Source organism: Lemur catta, chromosome 14, assembly GCF_020740605.2.
Source record: "Lemur catta isolate mLemCat1 chromosome 14, mLemCat1.pri, whole genome shotgun sequence".
Taxonomy (NCBI): domain Eukaryota; kingdom Metazoa; phylum Chordata; class Mammalia; order Primates; family Lemuridae; genus Lemur; species Lemur catta.
The window spans coordinates 15667998-15687754 of record NC_059141.1 but is presented as its reverse complement, the minus strand read 5'-3'; the positions used below and the strand labels follow the sequence as shown (position 1 = coordinate 15687754).

Genomic DNA, 19757 nt, shown 5'->3' with positions numbered 1-19757 from the left:
AAAGACACTGTCCTCTACTTCCTCCAGAGACTCAGACCTTGTTTTGGGGAGCTGGAGCTCAGATTCAAGGATGAGCCTGGAGAACAGATGTTCTACTGCTGCCGCTGTTACTCCCTCAGAGCAGAGCTTGGGTGGTGCCTTCTGCTCCCAGCTTGTGTCTGTGTGGCCAAGCTTTCTCCCACCTCACTAGCCTGGTGTGAGCAAGAAAAAAGTCCCTCCTTCCAGTCCCCATGGATTGCCTACTTCCCTGGCTCTAATTTTTTATCTTCCCAGTACCACTGATCTCTATTGCATTCAGGGAAAAATTCTGTTCCCACCTATTTGGATAGTCTTATCCCATGGACCCCTCACTTGGACAATCACAGACCAGCCTGGGATTGGTCGAGTTCTGAAGGTCTAGATAATTTGGTATAAACCGTCACCTGGTTAAAGTTCTACAGATCTCCATTGCACACCAATGCTCTGTAGGTTGGTTTGGAAGATCTGGTGGGTGCATACTGTATATTTTCATTCTCTGGGAGCCCCAGAGACTAAGATATCACCTCTCATTCCTTCCAAACTTGCCAGTGGCCATCAATTCTGCAGCTCTGTCCTGTGGCCCTAGAGGTGAGCTTGCACAGGACGAAATGCCAACATCAGCAGGCAGGGGGAGTAATCAGTGTCTATAGGTCCCACAGTACTTCCTCACTCACCTGGCTGAGATGATAAAAGGCAGTACCTTAGAGGGGGTGAACGGCTGATAAAGAATCCAAGCTAGGTCCCCAAGGCCACATTTAAACTTCTTAGTATCACAGTACTGGAAGAAAAAAAAAAGGCAGTTGCAGAAGAGTCTCTCAAAATGACCATTATCTTTTCATTATTTGCTTTCCTTCTTCTTAAATACGCTCTGTGACTTTCCAAAATAAAATAAAGTTAGGAGAGAAAAATCATGCCCTCTCTCCTTCTGATACATTGCGGCTGATTTTAGGGTTCTCCTAAGACTCACTGAGGTGAATTTCCTTAGATAGCATAGAAAGCAACGTTCAGAAAAGGCACTTAAAGATGTTACAATGAAACTAGACACCTTTGCAACTGATTTATCAAAACCCTTGAGGCACCATTTCAAGGCAGGTGGCAGAGGCAATAATGCTGAGCAAAGGGAGTACATCCAGAGGCCAAACTGTATTGCATGTTCTAAAAAAAAAAAAAAAATAGAAATAGGAAGCCCACACAGAACCATTTTTTCTCATTTTGTTCCTGTTTCTTTACTAGTTTCTGGGCATGAACCAATATAATTTTTTCAGAGCCCATTCAAAGCCAGGGGGAGATAGATAAACACACTGGTTTCTTTCAGCTTCTCATAAGGGTGCAGGTAAAATTGTCTCCTGAATTTGAGGATGATTATAGAAAGTTGCTTTTCTGTTCCTTTAAGTAGGTACAGTCAGAAGCAACTCCCTGTAAAGTCCCAGTATTTGACAGTTAACCAAAGGGAGCATCAGCTTTGAATAAATGCATGCATTAATGAAAGCATAAACAGCCCATGGTATATTTTATATTAAAACCTCTGCTGATAAAAAGAGAGAAAGGAGGACTTGCAGCCCAGGAGAACAAAGGTGCTGGATGTCTTCCAACAGGACTCCCAGGCCGAGGGAAGGACTGGGCTGTGGCAATCTGTTCAATCAATGTGGTGAGTCAGCACCAGGGAAAGAGAATGGAGTGAGCGCAGTGCGCGTGGCAAGGCCACTTGCTTTGGTGGCACTGCGGAGGTTCCTGAAGGGATGGAGTCCCATGACAACTGAAGCCCACCCTCTGCCCACCACCCATCCCTGTGGAAAGAGATGTCAAGGGAAAAATGGAGTCTGAATCCCGGAGCGTTCAAGGTGGGTGGGGCACCCGGAGCTCATCTTGTCCAACCTCCCACCTACGTGGTCCAGGGAATGGAGGCTCTGAGATGGGAATAATAAAAGCGAAAACGATGGGCTTTTTATGCTCCAGTTACCAGTCTCACCGCTCTCCACATAATGACACGTAAGTTAATAATACAATAACTCTTTTAATTTTCACAACAGTCCTAAAAGTTGGTGCAATAATCTCATTGTCCCCATTTCACAGATGGGGAATTTGAGACAAAAGGAATTTAAGTAACTGACCTAAGGTCATATAACCAGAAAGTGACAGAGCTCCTCAGTGACGACCTTGGGATCATGACCTCAACCCTCTGAGCATCTGTCTTTTTATCTGCCCATCAGAGATGACAATGCCTTCCTTATTGGGTTGTTGTAAAATCTGAATTACTCCTCTGGTAGGTCTTGGTACATATTAGGCATTTTGGCCATTGAATGGGGCTGAACGTGCTTGTTTAAGAAGCAAGGCGAGGACCACCTCCAGGCTCTAGTTAGTCAGGTTCTCTTTGTTCTTAACTTAACCTGGGCCAAAAATTGACATGAGAGTGTGGAGGAATAAGAGAAAAGCAGGGAAGAGGAAGAAGGTCAAATCTGTAGAGAAGTGAGAGAGCCTGTATTAGACAGCATTCTCCAGAGAAACAGAGCCAAGAGATAGAGCGCTCTCCCTCCCTCTCTCTCTCTCTCTCTCTCTCTCTCTCTCTCTCTCTCTCTCTCTCAAATAAGGAATTGGCTTTGGCTCAGGTAACTGTGGAGGCCAGTAAGTCTCAAAAGTTGGAAATCCAGAGATGCAGGACAGCTAATGGTGTAGTTCTCGTCCAAGGTTGGCAGGCTTGAGACCCAGGAGGAGCTGATGTTTAGTTCAAGTCCAAAACCAGGGAAAAAAACAATGTCCCCATTTGAAAACAGTCAGGTAGGAAGAATTCCCTCTTATTTCAGGGAGGGTCAGCCTTCGTGGGTGTGCATGTGTGTGTGTGTGTATGTGTGTATTTAGACCTTCAACTGATTGGATGGCACCCACCCACATTAGGGAGGGTAATTTGCTTTCTCAGTCTTTTGATTCAAATATTAATCCCATCCAGAAACACTCTCACAGATACACCCACAATAATGTTTGATCTAATATCTGGAAACCTTGTGACCCAGTTAAGTTGACACATACAATTAACATCACAAGTCCATCCTGTATCAACTTGGCATCCATATGCATCTCCTCAAGCCTTACTCAATCTCCAAATAAAGACAATAACAAGGTCATAATTCTGCCTGACATGGTACAACCATCCTACTGACAATTGAAAACACAATAACCCTTTCCCAGAAGAGGAAGTAAAAGCCTTGAGTGATGTTTACTTTTCTTCCTTATATCCTATAACTTAAACACTACAGTGTGAAATTAACAATATTTAAATACTTAATATAAAGTCAATACATCTTATGCTAGATGATACAAGAATTAGAGGAAAGAAAAAGATATTTGTAAAATATATATATGTGTGCATCTATATATGCACACACAAATACATATTCATAATAAAATAAGAAGAAAATACTTATGACAATTACAGTCCTTGTTTCTATAACTGGGCATGTGGTCACACTGGTATTTATAATTACCTTTTTCACTATCCATTCTGTATTCCCTTTGCTTTCAGCAAGCACCTCCGCTGGTCATTTTTATTTACTTGGTGAGCTGACCAAACCTTCATTCCTAAAGGGTCTGGGCCATTACTAGTCCTGCTTGAATTGGGTTGTTGCAGTTTTCCATTGACCTTAATCCTAAGGTAATGGTAATGCAAAGAGATGCCCCCAATGGATCTCCTGTATTCTAGACATGCTCTTCCTTAGCTCCATTATGGAGTAGTAATCCTATCTCCCCTTGGCAGTCAGGATCAATCACCTAGCCAACACAGTAACTCCTTTCTCTGTCTGCTGATTCAAAGATATGAAGAGCCCACATGGCCAGGTGGCAGTCTTAACTTCCAGTTCCATACAATTATTGTTGTGTCTCCTGGTGGAAACATTTGTCCCTTTGTAAATTTCTTTGCCAGGAAAATATAAGGATGCAGGAACAGGAAGCAAATGTTTTGCTACTGGATCACTAGGGATAATAGTGAGGCCACTCTCATTTCGGTCCCTTGATTCCTGGACCTCAATTCCTGGCTATGGTTAAAAACAGCACCATGATTCAGAGCATATACAGTCTTCTGGGGAACCTTGCCCTAAACCTGCAAGGTATTGCCATTTAGCTGGTGCTGTAACTGAGTCTTCAAAAAGCCATTCTACCATTCTATCAAGCCAGCTGCTAAAGGATTGTGGAGAACACATTAAGACCAATAGATTCTATGAGCATGAATCCATTGCTATACCTCATTTGATGTCAAGTGATTTCCTTTATCAGAAGTAATGCTGTGTGGAATACTATAACAGTTATAATCCATTCTGTATGCCCACAGATGGCAGTTTTGGCAAAAACACTGTGTGCAGGGAAGGCAAATCCATATCCAGAACCAGTGCCTATTCCAGTAAGAACACAACACTGCCCCTTCTGTGATGGAAGAGGTCCAATGTAATCAACCTGCCACCAGGTAGCTGGCTGATCATCCCAGGGAATGGTGCCATATTGGGGAGTCAGTATTGGTCTCTGTTGCTGGCAGACTGGGCACTCAGCATAGGCTGTAGCCAGGTCAGCCTTGGAGAATGAAAGTCCACGTTGCTGAGCCCATGCATAATCTCCATTCCTGCCACCATGGCCCCTTTGTCCATGTGCCCATGGGACGATGATAGGGGTAGCTGAAGAATGAGGCTGACTGGTAGCCACAGAATGGGTCATTCTATCTTCCTCTGCTAAGGTTATCCTTCAGTTAGCATTCACATGGGACATAAATATCTTCAAGTTATTTTCCTATTCAGAGAAATCTATCCACGTAACTCTTCCTCAAATATTCTTGTCACAGTCTTTTCAAGCCCCTGACCACCCAGCAAAACCACTGAGTTGCCTGCTGATTCAAAGGCATGAGGAGTCCAAAGCGGCTGGGTGGTAGTCTTAACTTCCAATTCAGTAGAATTATTGTTGAGTCTCCTAGTGGAATTCATACCCATGAGTTGCTATATAATTGCATGTCAGACCATATCTCCTTCCAAACAAAGTGAACAACTAGGTGCACTGCTTGAAGGAGCACCCACTGGAAGGACTGCCCTTCACCACTGTCCTCAGGGATGTGCCAGAAAGGGGCTGTAGGGTTGCAGCCGTCCACTTTCAGGTGGTGCTTACATGTTGTGCAGAGCCATCTGTAAACCAGGCCTGAGTCTCCTCTTCCTCTGTCAACTGATAGTAGAGAACTCCCCACGAGGCTATAGATGCAGGTTGGGCAAGAGATGGCAGTGCAGCAGGAGTAGGGAGCATGGGCACGTAGGCCACTTCTTCATGTAACTTACTTGTGCCTTCTGGGTTTGCTCAAGCCCAATCCTGTATATGCCTCTTCCAGCTGACAAAAAAGTGCTCCCATGCACACCCAACTTTGTAACTTGGTGAGTCAGAAAACATGGTGGGCATGGGGGGCAGCTCAGATTGCATGGTAACTTGGTGGTCCACAGTTAAGAGTTTAGCGTCTAATAAGGCTCAGCAACAGGCTGAGAGCTGTTTCTCAAAAGAAGAGTAGATATTTGCAGAGGATGGCAGGGCTTTGCTCCAAAATCCTAGGGCGTATGCTGCAGTTCCTCTATAGGGGCCTGCCCAAGGCTTTGAGCAGCTTCCCTATCTGTTTGTTGACATTTTCCAAGCAACACTGGATCTGCTGGATCATATGGCCCAGGTGGCAGAGTAGCTTGCTTGCCAACCTGGTCCTGTTGCAGAACCTTCTCTTGTTTCAAACTGCCCCCCTTGCCTCAAAACTAAGAGCTTTTTGAGTCATTCAGTAAATATTCCAGAGTAATGCACCCAGATAAGAAATATATTGCCTTAAAATCAAAGAGGCCCATTAGGCATTGTGCCTCTTTCTTGGTTGTGGGAGGGGCCAGATAAAACAACTTGTCTTTGACTATACAAGAGGTATCTCAATATGCCCCATACCACTGCATTCCTAGAAATCTCACTGAGGTATTAACAGAATCCCTGAATTTATGTCAGATTTATTTGCTACCCTCTGTTAAACAAATGTCTTACCAGTAAATCTAGAGTAGTTGCTATTTCTTGCTCACTAGGTCTAATTAGCATAATGACATCACTGTAATGGACCAGCATGATATCCTGTAAGGAAAAGGTGATCAAAACTCCCATGAACAAAATTATGACACAGGGCTGGAGATGTGATACACCCCTGAGCCGCTGCCCTCCTCCAAGATCCATCTGTCTTCTGTACAGACCAAACAGAGGAGTTGAATGAGGATGTGATAGGAATCACCATCCGTGCGCATCTTTCAAGTTCTTGGTGGTGGCACTAATCTCTGCATTCCCTTCAGGAATGCAGCATTGCTTTTGGTTTACTATTTTCCTATGCGGAGGTAATTCTAATAGCTTACACTTGGCCTTTCTCACCATAATAGCTTTCACTTCACAGGCCAGAGAACCAGTATGGGCAGTCTGCCAGCTGCTGAGTATGTCTATTCCAATTATGCCTTCTGGAAGCAGGAAAATAATCAGGATGTATTTGGGGGCCCACTGAGCCCACTATGAGATGAACCAAGCTAAAGATATATTGATCACCTGGTCTCCATAAGCCCCCACTTTGGAGAATAATAGTGACATTTTGAGCCTCCTGGAATTAATGTGAGTTCCAAGCCAGTGTCCATTAGTCTGAAAAGTCTTATTATTTCCTTTTCCCCAGTGCACAGCTACACTGGTAAAAGTCCACAGGTCCCTTTGGAGAAAGCTGGGAGAAATATTAACAGTATAAATTTTTGGCCATGTACTGGGGTCCTTCTTCAAGGGGTTCTGAGTCTGTAAACTGGTCTGAATCTGAGAATTCACTGAGAGGCTCTAGCTCTCTGTTTTTATGATTCAGGTTAGACTTTTGTTCACTTCATTTATAACTTTTCTGTTTATACAGATCAAGTAAGAATTTAATAGGCTTCCTATCTATTTCCCTTCTGGAACACCAGGACCAAGTAGCCAACACCATAAGTCTGTGTGAATCAAACTATTCTGCTCTGATGTCTATTCCAGCAACTGCATCCACCCCAGCCACCTTGCCTTTGGTGGCTGAGTGCCTCCATGAGGCCCCTGCCACTCTAGAATCCAATTACTCCCATTGCATTTAGGCTTTCCAATTTGGTGGCTGCAGTTCTGATGGTCTGGCCTACAGAGAAGAGCAATCACCACTCTTCAGGGATGTTGGGGCTCTCCTCACAAATATATTTCTCAAAGTATTGGTGAAAGGTATGTCTTCTGGACCCTTCCAGAATGAGTGAGTAAGTCTTAAATGAGAAACCCATGCTAACATTCCAATCTCTCTAAGCCTTTGAATTATTTCCTCTACATTAAACCAAGGCAAGTTCAGCATTTTTAATTCACTAACTGTGGGCTACCTATTGGTCCATATTTCATCCAGCCCACCAACCAAACTATTAGAGCCCTTTCTAACTCCCTGAGTTACAACATCAAATGCAGAATCTCTGCTTGGTGAGCCTATATCAGTAACTTTGGCCTGGTCCAACTCTATGTTTTTTCCACCATTATCCCACACCCTTAACATCCATTCTCACACATGTTGTCTGGATTTCTCTTTGTATAAATTAGAAAACTCAAGCAGCTATTTTGGAGTACAGAATACTTCTTCATGGGTCACACTTTATATCTCACCTTTAGGGGCTCACTGAGACTTCAGTCAGTTATAGGTTTAGAGCAAAGAGAAGCGGTAAGAATGTGTCCTGAGCAGATTCAGCATTGTCTTGTACGGTAACTGCCTAGGAGGGGAATTACGGTTTCTTCAGGCAATGAAAAGTTAATCTGGTCACATATAAGTAGGAAGCCTCCTTCCAGTGGGAGTGGAGGGACCTCTTCCACTGGCAAAGAAGATTCATCAGAATTTAGAGGTTCAATGTCACCAGCTTTATCAGAGCATTTTTATACACCCCATTCCAATTTCAGAATCCCATTTCTTCCCAATCAATGTCCTCATTTTAACAGTAGACACCAATGAGGCTGGGAATTCAACTTGCATTGTAATTCAGCCATTTGCAGGATGAGATTCTGGGTTTGATTTTCAGAAGTTTCAGCCCTGTGGATGGAGGAGGTAAGAGTCTCCTTTGATTTTCTCATAGAAGCTTCCAGGTCATTAATCCAGTGCTTCAGCTGGGCATTCAAATCCCTGAGTTTATCATTTTATCTCTCCACTTTGTCCAGTGATATTAGAAGCAGCCAGCCAACTTCATTATATTCATTAGTTTGAGAAATATGTTTAAAAGTAGTATATTCAGTGTCACCCAGCTCCTTGCATCTTGTAAGTGGTTGATTAATCATATGCAGTGGTGATATTTTGTATATCTCTATTGCTAGATTATACCATGAACTGTCAGTGCTCTCTTTACTACTAAAAATAGAATCATTAGCATCTTTAAATCTAATCTAGAGAGCCAACTCTAGAAACTTCAGAACCAATTCAGAAAACTAATTCTTAAAATTCTGTTCCTCTAAAACCACTCTTAGTACCAAAATCTGTGTTAGTAAAGGTTCACCAGAGAAACAGATACAATAGGGTGTGTGTGTCTGTGTGTGTGTGTGTGTGTGTGTGTGTGTGTGTGTGTGTAGACAGATGGGGGGAGAGAGAGAAATATGTTGATTATAAGGAATTGGCTCATGTAATTATGGAGGGTGACAAGTCTCAAGGTCTGGAAATATCACACTGGGGACCTAGGAGAGCCAATGGTATAGTTCCTCCAGTCTGGGTAAGAGGGCCTAAGAACCAGGAGAGTTGATGGTGTGGTTCCATTCCAAGGCTGATAGGCTTGAGATCCAAGAAGAGATGATGTTTCAGATGGAGTCCAAAAGCAGGAAAAAACTGATGTCCCAGTTTGAAGGCAGTCAGGCAGGAGGAATTTCCTCTGACTCCAGGGAGGGTCAGCCTGCTTGTTCTATTCAGGTTTTCAACTGATTGGGTGGGGCTCACCCACATTAGGGAAGGTCATCTTCTTTACTCAGTCCACCAATTCCAATGTTAGTCCCACTCAGAAACATCCTCACAGGCACACCCAGAATAATGTTTGACCAAATATCTGGGCACCCTGTGACCCAGTCATGTTGGCACGTAAAATCAACCATCATTGAGCCCTCATTCAAATATGTTTTAATTCAAGAAAAATGTTGTGAACACCTAGTATGTGTCAGGTACTGTTTTAATCATGGGGGATATGTCAGTGAACAAAACAGTTAAAAATGCTGACACTGTGTTAAGTTACATTCTAGAGGGGAAGAAAGATATCAAATATATTAAATATGTAAATTATATAATATGTTAGAAGACTATAAGCACAATAAAAAAAAAATAGATCAGGATAAGGAGACTGAGTATCCTGGTGACGGGAGGACAAATGCCTGTCATTGTAAATAGGCTCAGGTCTGATGCCACAGCTGGTGCCCTAATCGCTGGGCTCAACCTCTGCTCTGGTAGAACATTTCCATAAATTGCAAAAAGTGTCAGATCTCACTGAGCCCTGGTAAAACACAAATAAAAGACTGGCTGAAATATTAAACTCATCAGAAATGTTTAATATTGAGCTTTTTGGTTTCAGGCCAATTGTAATAAAGCATGAGGATTTTTGTGGCTTAAGCTTTGGCTCAAATATGACACAAGGAACTAGAATGGCAGATGCTATAGGTAATGGGGAGGTGCTGCAGACTGAATTGTGTTTCCCCCAAATTCATAGATTGAAGCCCTAAGCCCCGAGGTGACTGTATTTGAGATAAGGCCTCTAGGAGGTAATTAAAGTTAAAAGAGATCATAAAGGCAGGGCCCTAATCCAAAGGGCTGATGCCCTTGTAAGAAGAGGAAGAGACACCAGAGCTCTCTCTCTGCCAAGCAAAGACACAGAGAGAAGGTAGCTGTCTGGAAGCCAGAAAAAGAGCCCTCACCAGAACCCAACCATGCTGGCACCCTGATCTCAGACTTCTGCCTTCAGAACTGTGAGCAGTAAGTATTAAGATATCCAGTCTATGGTGTTTTGTTATGGCAGCCTGAGCTCAGTCACACAGGAGGGAAGCATGGGGACATGAGGTGGCGCATGTACTTTCATATAGTTGGAATTAGCACGGAATTATTCAGTGAAGAACTTGAGTTGTCAAGATTGTATATATAATTTGTGTACAACTGTGATTCATTGCAAGTAGAGTTTCTGGCTAAACAGAATTCCTAAGCATTTGGGAAAATGAAAAAACTGAGTGCAGCTGCCTCATTTCTTCTGCTGGGGTTTGCTGACTGCTCAAGGCCTGCCAGGACTGGGGCTAAGGGCAAAGCCCCAGTCTGGCTGGAGGAGAGTCCTGTTGGGGCAGGCTGGGAAGACTGATTGGTTTGGGAGAGAGGATTCCAATGATGGAGGCCAGGCTGGGCATACGGAGTAATCTTTAGACAACAGAGAGTTCAAGGAAATTTGGACTTGGGTACAAAATGATTACATATATGCAGGATAGTCTGTAGGATACTCTGGAAATGTAGATGTCTGAGGTAGAAGACAAAATTAGAGGAAATCTCAAAATCCCAGAATTAGCAGATGAGCCTCTGGGTTAGGAAAGGGATGATTTTAAGAGAAGGGTGAACCTGTAGCACTAATTGAATCCAGAGGGTGAATGAGATGGACAATGCACAGATTTTTAGCCACACTTGTCAACGTTTGAGAAAGAACAATGAATTTATAACATGTGGAAGAATGTATGTCTTTCTGTGACTTACAATTTGCAAACAAAAATAAATCCATTGTACTCCTTGCTGGACTGTGGTCTACTTGGCATGGAATAAACAAATGTTTGGGCCACGTTTTAAGGGGAACAAATTCATATTCATGCATTTAATAAATTTTTGTTGAGTATCTGGGGCAGGAACTTTGAGAGATGCTATGGATACAATGACACACAAGATAGACATGGTTCGTTCTGGAGCTTACGTTTTAGTGATCACATTTTAACTTAAACTAACTCATCCTGTGATTTTCTTCATGGTAGCAGCCATTGCCTACAAAGCCACAGCCTAACAAACATCCTCACAAGCTAGGCATGTACACCTTTATAACCAAAGAAAAAAAGAAATTTCTCCCTTATATAAATTATATTTTATGTTTTCCTTACATAGCTCTGTAATGTACAAACTCTTTCAGCACCAGCCTAGCAGTTTCATCTATGGTTATAGAATCTCAAGTACCTAGTGTCCCTCCAGCCATTCTCCCTGGGGTTTGGACAAGGAAAAGTAAATGGTAGACTTTCAATCCTTTCTTAGGCCTCAAGTTTTCTAAAATTGGTGCTCCACATTGTTTTATTTATTTTAATTAAAATTGACATTGAGTTGAATAAGTTAACTTTTGGAAAACCACAAACAGAGTGCCTGCCATGCAGTAGGCAATAATGCCAGTTAGTGTCATTTGACTGAAAGTAGAGCTAGTCATGTTTCAGTTGTGTTAGCACTTCCACCTCTTTGCTGATCCAGAGAAAACCTTGCAGTTATACAGGAAAAGAAAATTATAGACACCACCTAAATATGCACTTTTGCATGCAGTTTTGCTTGTAAGTGACCAAATAAATTTCTTTTACACTCATTAAAGCATTTCATATTCTCCTACTTGAGGAAGGGTCACCTGGTGCTCAGAGCAGAGCTGAGAGCAGGTATAAACATGCTTGTTGATCAGCATACCTGGAATTTGCCTGTGGCTTAGGAAAGGCCAGAAGCCAGGGCCTTGTCTAACTTTCAACCAGTTAACAAATCCCTTCCCAATGCCTGATCATTAATCTACTCAGCAGTTGGAAAGTACCTCCTTCCACGGGCCAATTATTAAACCACAGCCCTCTTTTTAAGTTCTAGGGAAATGGGTAAGATTTAAGGAGCAAAATAATGGCTGCTTACTCCCAACACCAAAGCCACCTCCTGAGCCAAAGAGGGTGGCCTTTGAACACATTCCAGGAAAGCAATGTGAGAGATATTACAGAAAACAGCACTAGACTTGGAATCGGGGTTCTAATCATAGCCCTGTTCCTTAGTAGCTATATGACCTCACACCAATACTAGAGATTCTAATGCAATAGTTCTACCATCAGTGTGTTGAGAATACTCTATTTTACCCACCTCACAAGGTCATAGTCATGGTTTTTCATGAAAAATTTCAAATATACGCAAAAGAAGAGAGAACAATATAGCAAACACTTATATACTACACTGAGACTCAACAATTTCCTAGGTTTTGACACACTAGTTTCACATACTGTACCTTTCTTTTTTGGACTAAGTGTTTTCAAGTAAATATCAGAACTCACATTATTTCATCCTTCTATCCTTCGGTATGCATTTATATAAATGTCTATATGATATAGACATTTTCTTATATACCCACAATGCCATTATCAACCCTAGCAAAATTAACAATAACTTCTTGATTTCTTTAATAATCCATTATATTCACATTTCCTGATTATATCAAAAATATAATTTTTACAACTGACTTGTTCAAAACAGTGTCCAAATAGGATCTGCACATTATATTTGGTTATGTCTCTTAAGATATTTTAATATAGAGTAGTTCTTCCCCTACCATTTAATTTTTCATTCTATTGTCTTACTAGGAAAAATGGTTTAGAAAATATCACATTCTTGATTTTTCTGCTTGTTTCTTCAAGGTGACTCTTATTCCTGTACATTCCATATTCTTTGTAAACAAAATTTAGGTCTAAGGGTTCAATTTTAGTCAGGTTTGAACTTTCCTACCAAGAATACTTCACAGATGGTGCTATGTTTTTTATCTTGCTTCAGGTGGTAAAAACTTCTGGTTTTCCCACTAGAAAAATGCTTAAACCGATCGGTTCAGATGGGAAGAGCCTGATCCTTCTGATTGAAAAATTCTCTGTACATTTTAAAATGTTTTTCTTCATTGCTAATCTTTGCCTAAATTAATGATTTCATTAGGAATTACAAAATAACAATCTTCTAATTCTGTCATTTAATTTTTCACATTTATTAGCTGGAATTCCTCTATGAAGCACTTTTCTTTATTAACTAGGGCTACTTGGTCATGCTGAAATACCACTTAAGAAAGAAAAAATAAATGTTTAATTATTTCCTTTTAATTGCCAATTTTCAGAGTGAGGGGTTACTTCTGATATTGACCAATGTTGTCTTTTTGAATTTGAGGGTGGGGGAAGGATTATCTTTTTTTAAACTATTATTACAAATATGGATTTTTTCTATAAATTTACTGAGGTTTTTATCAATTAAAGCTTATTTGTTTTGATGTTCAAATTGCCTATCTTTGGTCATTGAGAGATCCTTCAAGTGGGTTCCTATGTCCTTTTGATGTGACTCCATTAGTCTTTGATGGTGCCTTTGCTGTCCAGAACAAAAAGATGGCTCATATTGTACGTTTCCCCACATCTGGAATCAACCAATGCTCCTTGGAGTCCTAGTTCCTTTTAGTGGGGCACGGTCAGTTTTCAAAAACTGGGATCACAAACATGAAAGTGTAAACACCAAAGCGCCTGGACCCTTCCTACCATTTGCATGTGCTGTGCCGTGTTCTCAGTGTCTGCCAGAGCAGATCTTTCAGCCGACTGCGCTTTTTCCTCTCTCATCTCCAACGTGCTACACCCTGAGCTTCAGTGCACGCAGTGAATATTCCTTGTGATGAGGACTGGGTCTAATTCATCATTGCATCTCCAGGCCTAGAACAGATCCTGAGACATACCAGGGTACCCCATAACTTTTTGTTGCATGAATGGATTTTCATTCTAAGAGGATTTTCCTGTCTCCCCTCTTCCTGAATCAGAATTACTTGTTACATTTGTTTAATTATAATTTATATCTCTATTATAGTTTCTAGCACCTGCTACACTGGCACATAGTAGGCATGCAATAAATATTATTGAATAAATAAAGAAATGAACACATGATGTTGTGACACTAATCTTTTTCAAATCCATCAATGTCTCCCCATTGCTCCTGAATACACTTTAAATTCCTTAAAGTGGTACACAAGGCCCTGCATTTTCTGGCCCTGATCATCAATCATTTTAGCCCCATCTTCTGTCACATTCTCCTTGCCCACTCAGCTTCACATTCACAGACTTCCTTTCAGTTGTTTGAAGGTGCCTCATTCCACCCTGCCTCCAGGCCATCACATCCTCATTCTCCTTTTTCTCCTTTCCCTTCTCCATTCTGTCCACTTAATGCCAACCCACCTTTGGATCTTCCCTTACAATCATCTATTCTAGAAGGCCTTTCATGACTCACCCTTCCCCAGACCTTCTTGCTATATGTTTCCGTAGTATTTGTTACTTTACTATCATGATATTTATTCCACTAGCACTGTGTCATTACTTGTTTAATGTCTGTGTTCTCCACTAGGCTATCAGCTCATCAGGGCAGAAAACATTCCTGTGTAGTCCAGCACTGTATTCCCAGTTTCTCAGTAGCTGTCCTGAATCCAGTACGGGCTGAATCAATGAGTATTAGATTCATTATTAGTAGATGGTAAGCTCCTGGCATATAGAAAGCATGCTATTTTCACCTTTATATCCTTTTTAGTGCCTAGAACTATTTAGATTGTTAGAAGAGATTTAGGAAATGTTGACTGAGTGGCTAGATATTGTCCGTAATTGTGTCAAGGCATTCAGCTGTTCTAATTGTGCAGAGAAAGCATCTCCTGGTACAGTCGACATTTCCAATGCAGATTCTGAGTCTGAGATGCTTTCCTCCTGATGCCTTACAATGCACCTGTATGTTCACCTCCCCACCATCAGCTCTAAGCAACTCATAGTGCCAAAGAGCCAGCAGCTGGAAGGGTGTTCTATGGAGACTGCCACACTTGGGGCTGGTTGCACTTTCCTCTGTGCACCTAAGAACCAGTGGTTAATCGATATGACCCTGTTCTAGGGCTGGGAGAAAGTCGAGTGTAAGTTGAGGAAAGACCTTGCTCTATCCAGAATGATTTAGCTATGCAATGACGTTCCATGAGTCCCTTTCCGCGGCTGCTTAGTAACAGAACAATTCCATATCCAATTACAGCCATAGCCAAGAGGGGAAAGTTTAGTGCCACCTACTGGATCCAAGTAAGACTGCCTTGTTTACATTAGAAAGAACAAGGATAGAATACAATCTCTATGAAGGGCATGCATTTTGACAATCTTGTCAACTTTAGTGTGAACTTTTATTGTGGAAAGAACCATTCCATCTCCTTTGGGACAGGGTTCTCTTGAGTAGATCAGAAGACTTGGAATCAATCAATTATAAAGTCAGGAATAAAGGTGCTTAAAAAACTATCAAAGTGGATATATCAGCATTTAATCTAATGCTATGGAAAATTCCATATTCAGAAAGCAGTATTTATTGCTGGTGAGGATAGAATGGGGTGGGGCAGAGTTGAAAAGTGGCATTTTTTTTTTCTTTTTTGGTACATCCATTGGTATCTGAACAACTTCCCATTTGGAAACAGTTTCAAGCTAAGAGATAGTTTGCACAGCGGTTAACACCTCCGACTTTGGAATCGGGTACATCTGGATTCCAATCCCAGGTTTGGCACTTATTAGCTGGGTAGCCACGGGCAAGTTGCATAACTTCTCTGAGCCTTAGTTTCCTCATCTGTAGATAAGGAAGGATAATAAATAGTATCTACCTTACAGGATTTTGTGAGGCATATGTGAAAATATATATGCAAAGTATTTGGCTCACTTACCTGCTCCAAGAGGGCTTATTAAAGTAATTTTGAAAATAGTTACATTCTTAAGAAAACTCCTTAAAGTGCTATTTTGATATGATTTTGCCAGTTATTCACATAAAAATGCAAAAGACACAGCTCAGATTCTCAAAGACCTTTCAGACTAGCTGGAAAACTAGGGGAAACCAATGTATAAATACCAGACTGGAGCACAAGTTGACAGCTATTCCAACAGAGCTGGGGGAAACAGAGGAAGGAGCAATGAAGTCTGTTTGGGTTGGGAGAAGAGAGGTGATAATTGGGCTGGACCTTGAAAGTTGAAGAGAACTACAATCTATTTGGACAAGAAAGCAGAAGAGCAAGAGTAAGAGCTTGGAAACATGAAAGTGAAGGGTGTGTTCAGGAAATATGGAGCTGCCTGATACAGGGAAAGTAAGGAAAGCCTTAGGTAGGATGAAGCTCAGTGCATTCAAGGCCCTAGAAGAAGGAAGACTAAGTAGGTCAAGCCTAGCTGGCAAGGGCAGAAGTGGGGACAGATGCTCTTCAAGGAAGGGTTCTTGGATGTTGTATAATATGGGCAGTGGATATCGACTGCTTGTCTCTGCCCAGAATCCTTTTTTCTATCTTCTGAAAATGGCAGCCTGATTTCCTTTGGGGGATTATCCATCCTGAACTTTCTGGCTATGTGATTTGGATGGTGCTCATCAGCTAACTTCATGCCTGTTCCGTTTTCAAGGGTAGTCCTGTGATCCAGGCCTGGAGAATGAGTATATTCCTTCTGCTTGACCACAGTGATTGGTCCAAAGATTGGCGATGTACCTAAGTTAATCCAATCAAAGTGAACCCTAGAGCTACCCAGGAAGCTGCATTTGATTGCTGTAAGGATGTGCAAGCCTGGGCCGCCAGGGGTCATCACATGTCTAGTAATGACATAACAGAGAACGAAGAAAAGTGGAGATATGGAAGGAAAACGACTAAGCCCTGACTGTGTAATTTGGACTCCTGGATCCAGCCATACCTGATGGACTTTTTAATTCCTGGACTTTTCAAGAAATGTATCTCTTGGTTTAGGCCACATTAGTTGGCTTTCTATCATTTCCAACCAATAGATTCCCAATGAATAAAGTACTGCTGGTTCAATATTTTTTAAACTTTTTGCATTTTATAACTCATGGGGCTACTGCACTGGTAAAACTGATACACAACTACTAGAAATTATTAATACATTTCCCAGAAAAACAGAGATTTCTCTATTCCTCCAAACCAAGTCTTTCAGACATGAACTTTGTAATCTTGTAGAGAAAGGAAACAAGAGACCCAACAGATAGGTGAGAAAGTTATAACTAATTTTCAGTACTAAAGCTAAAATTTCAGTCAATAATGCATTTCCTTTTTAGACAATTAAGGTCTGAAAACTATCTGTATGAGTTTTAAAGACTGTTACCGAACCTCTGCCTTTTGCTGGTCACGGTTTCACTGCCGAATCCCCACTGAATAGATAAGAAGAGAGAAAAGACAGACGAAAGAGCTCTTTACCGTTGACACCTTTGATTCCAGCTCCAGCAAAGCATTATATTTGGAAATCAGCATGCCCTCTTGCTGGGCTTGGCAGCCAGCCAGCTGACAAGAATGAGCCATTGCTCTGGACAAGGCTGCAAACACAGGTGTTGGCATGCCCTCTCTCAGCAGCCCTGGCTGGAACCACAGTGCTCAGCAAGGGCCGCATCTGTATGGGATGCACAAGCCTTAATATGCAGCACAATAAAAATAAAATGTTCAGCAAAATAAAAATGTTCATGAAAGCAAGTACTCAGGCTTGATAGATATTTTTCCTATCATTATTATTATTATCATCATCATTATATGTTTGCAAAGATTCAAACATTACTAAGTCATCCCCCCAAAAAATAAATCATTTTCCCCCCAGGGGAGAGGGGCCAGTTCCAAGAGACATCATTACGAACCACGAAGCCTGAAAATTGTGCCACCCAAAAGAAATAAAAGCAACACACCTACCCACAGTGCCCCCTGAATGTGTAACACACACACTCCATCTGCCTTTTTGAGTCACTATTGTGACTACACGGTGTGAAGAGGTAGATTCCTCAGCAGATAACAAATGCTCTTTTCTAAGCCGAGGAAACAGCACATACGCTGCTACTACAGGTGTAAACCTCCCTCAAAGATATTTTCTTTGTCTTACAGAATCTTATTATAACAGAAAAGTGGTTTCATCGGATGCTTTCTCTTATAAAACAACTGTCAGAAAAATATTACCATTTTAAGCTTCTCCCTAAACATGGAAAGATATTTCTGGGCTCGGGACAACGCCATACAGCTAACAATATTCTCAAGACACTGCCAAACCTGACATCAACTGGTGTCTAGGTCAAAGAGATTCTTTTTTTTTTTTCCTACAAGACTGCAGTAGTGGAGGAAGAAGAAAAACCTAAGTGTGTGGGTATGTTGGGGTGTACATGGCCCCCATGGCGTTTGCTGTGACTGCGCAACACAATTTTTTCATCATAGGACTTCCACAGCTGTAATTGAAGAGTGCGCTGTGCAATGCTCTTATTTCCCCATTGCCTCTGTGGATGGGCGGGAAACTCTGTGGCAACTGGGACCAAAGTTGGCTTATTCATTATTAGATCCACCTCTGCCCATCACAGAGCTGACAGAATAGAAACCACGTGTTAAATATTTATTAAATGACTGATAGGGATAGATAGCGAGAGAAATGGAGGGGAAGTCCACTTCAAAAGCTGTTGAGGATATGATTAAAGAACTAAACATATTGGTTATTTATATATCATATATATTTCCCAAAACCACCTTCATCCTGGGGAAATACAAGAAGTGAAGACTATGAGCCCATGGTGAAGAGGCCGTGGTTACAGGAGCAGCAAATATTGACTAAACAGTGCGCTGTGACCAGAATAGAGCTAGGCTTGCAAGGAATTTAGCCCTCATCCAGGAAAAGTAGTTAAAACACACATGAAAGATGAAAGGGTTGGATAAAAAGAAGCTTAAAGCATTTTTTTGTGTGTGTGACCATTGGAGCTGTCAGGAGTGGGCACCCACCTGGAGGGGGCAGGACAGTATTGATCCTCTGTACCGTGTCGCAACTGTGACCTTTGGACCTCTTGCATCAGAGTCACTTTGGGGGCTTATCAGAATGCAGAATCCTGGGTCCCACCTGAAACGTATTGAATAAGCATCTCTAGAGCTGGATGCTAGACGTTTTATTTTGTTAAGAACTTCCTGGTTGATTCTTTCACACCTGAATTTTGAGAACCATTGCCAACTCAAGAAGGATAACCTGCCATAATCTCATGGCTTGAGGAAAATGGTCCATAAAATGCTGCATTTTAACAGAATTTGATTAAAATGTAATTTAAAAATGTGCTATTAGCTTTGATCAAAAATGTGAAATATTTCGTCCACTCCTTTCATGTGTTTAAATTGGGCATCGGTTTGTTTTGACACTTCCATTTTTCATAAAACGTTTCCCCTCTCCAAGATCACTGGAGCTGGGAGTGAAAGAAGGAAATGTTGCAGGCATACAAGAGAGGTAGATGGGAATAAACCAGGCAGGATTATTTTAAGAATTTTTTTTATATATACCAATAACAATGGACACTCACTCATTGACAATTTTGAAGCAGGGGGAACAAAGAGTTCACTTTCCTTCCTGCATTTGTGAAAGATCTTTCTGGAAGCAAGGAGGAGAATAATTGAGAAAACTTGGGAGGAACAGTAACAAGGAGAGCCGTTGGTGGGTTCCTGAAGGGCTACAGGTGAGAGACGATGGTGGCATTGGATTTGCACAGGGCTGGGGAACCTGCAGCCTTAAGGCCACATGTGGCCTTCTAGGTCCTTAAGTGCGGTTTTTTTGACTGAATCCAAATTTTACAGAACAAATCCTTTTATTTTTATTAATACATTTTTGTTCATCTTTTATATTTTTATTTTATTTTTAAAATGAATGTATTTAAATACCAAAGAATAAAATATGTTTCAATGAAATAATCCTCCCAG

General features: G+C 41.4%; 1 long non-coding RNA gene across 3 annotated transcripts in view; it reads right to left on the bottom strand.

Moving 5' to 3' along the window:
* The window catches only part of LOC123649676, a 167371-nt gene that overhangs the window by 120748 nt on the left and 26866 nt on the right, over positions 1–19757 (bottom strand). For all 3 annotated transcript variants that reach the window (XR_006739103.1, XR_006739102.1, XR_006739101.1), the window contains exon 2: positions 693–796. This is a non-coding gene — a long non-coding RNA (uncharacterized LOC123649676). The remainder of the gene's footprint in view (positions 1–692; positions 797–19757) is intronic.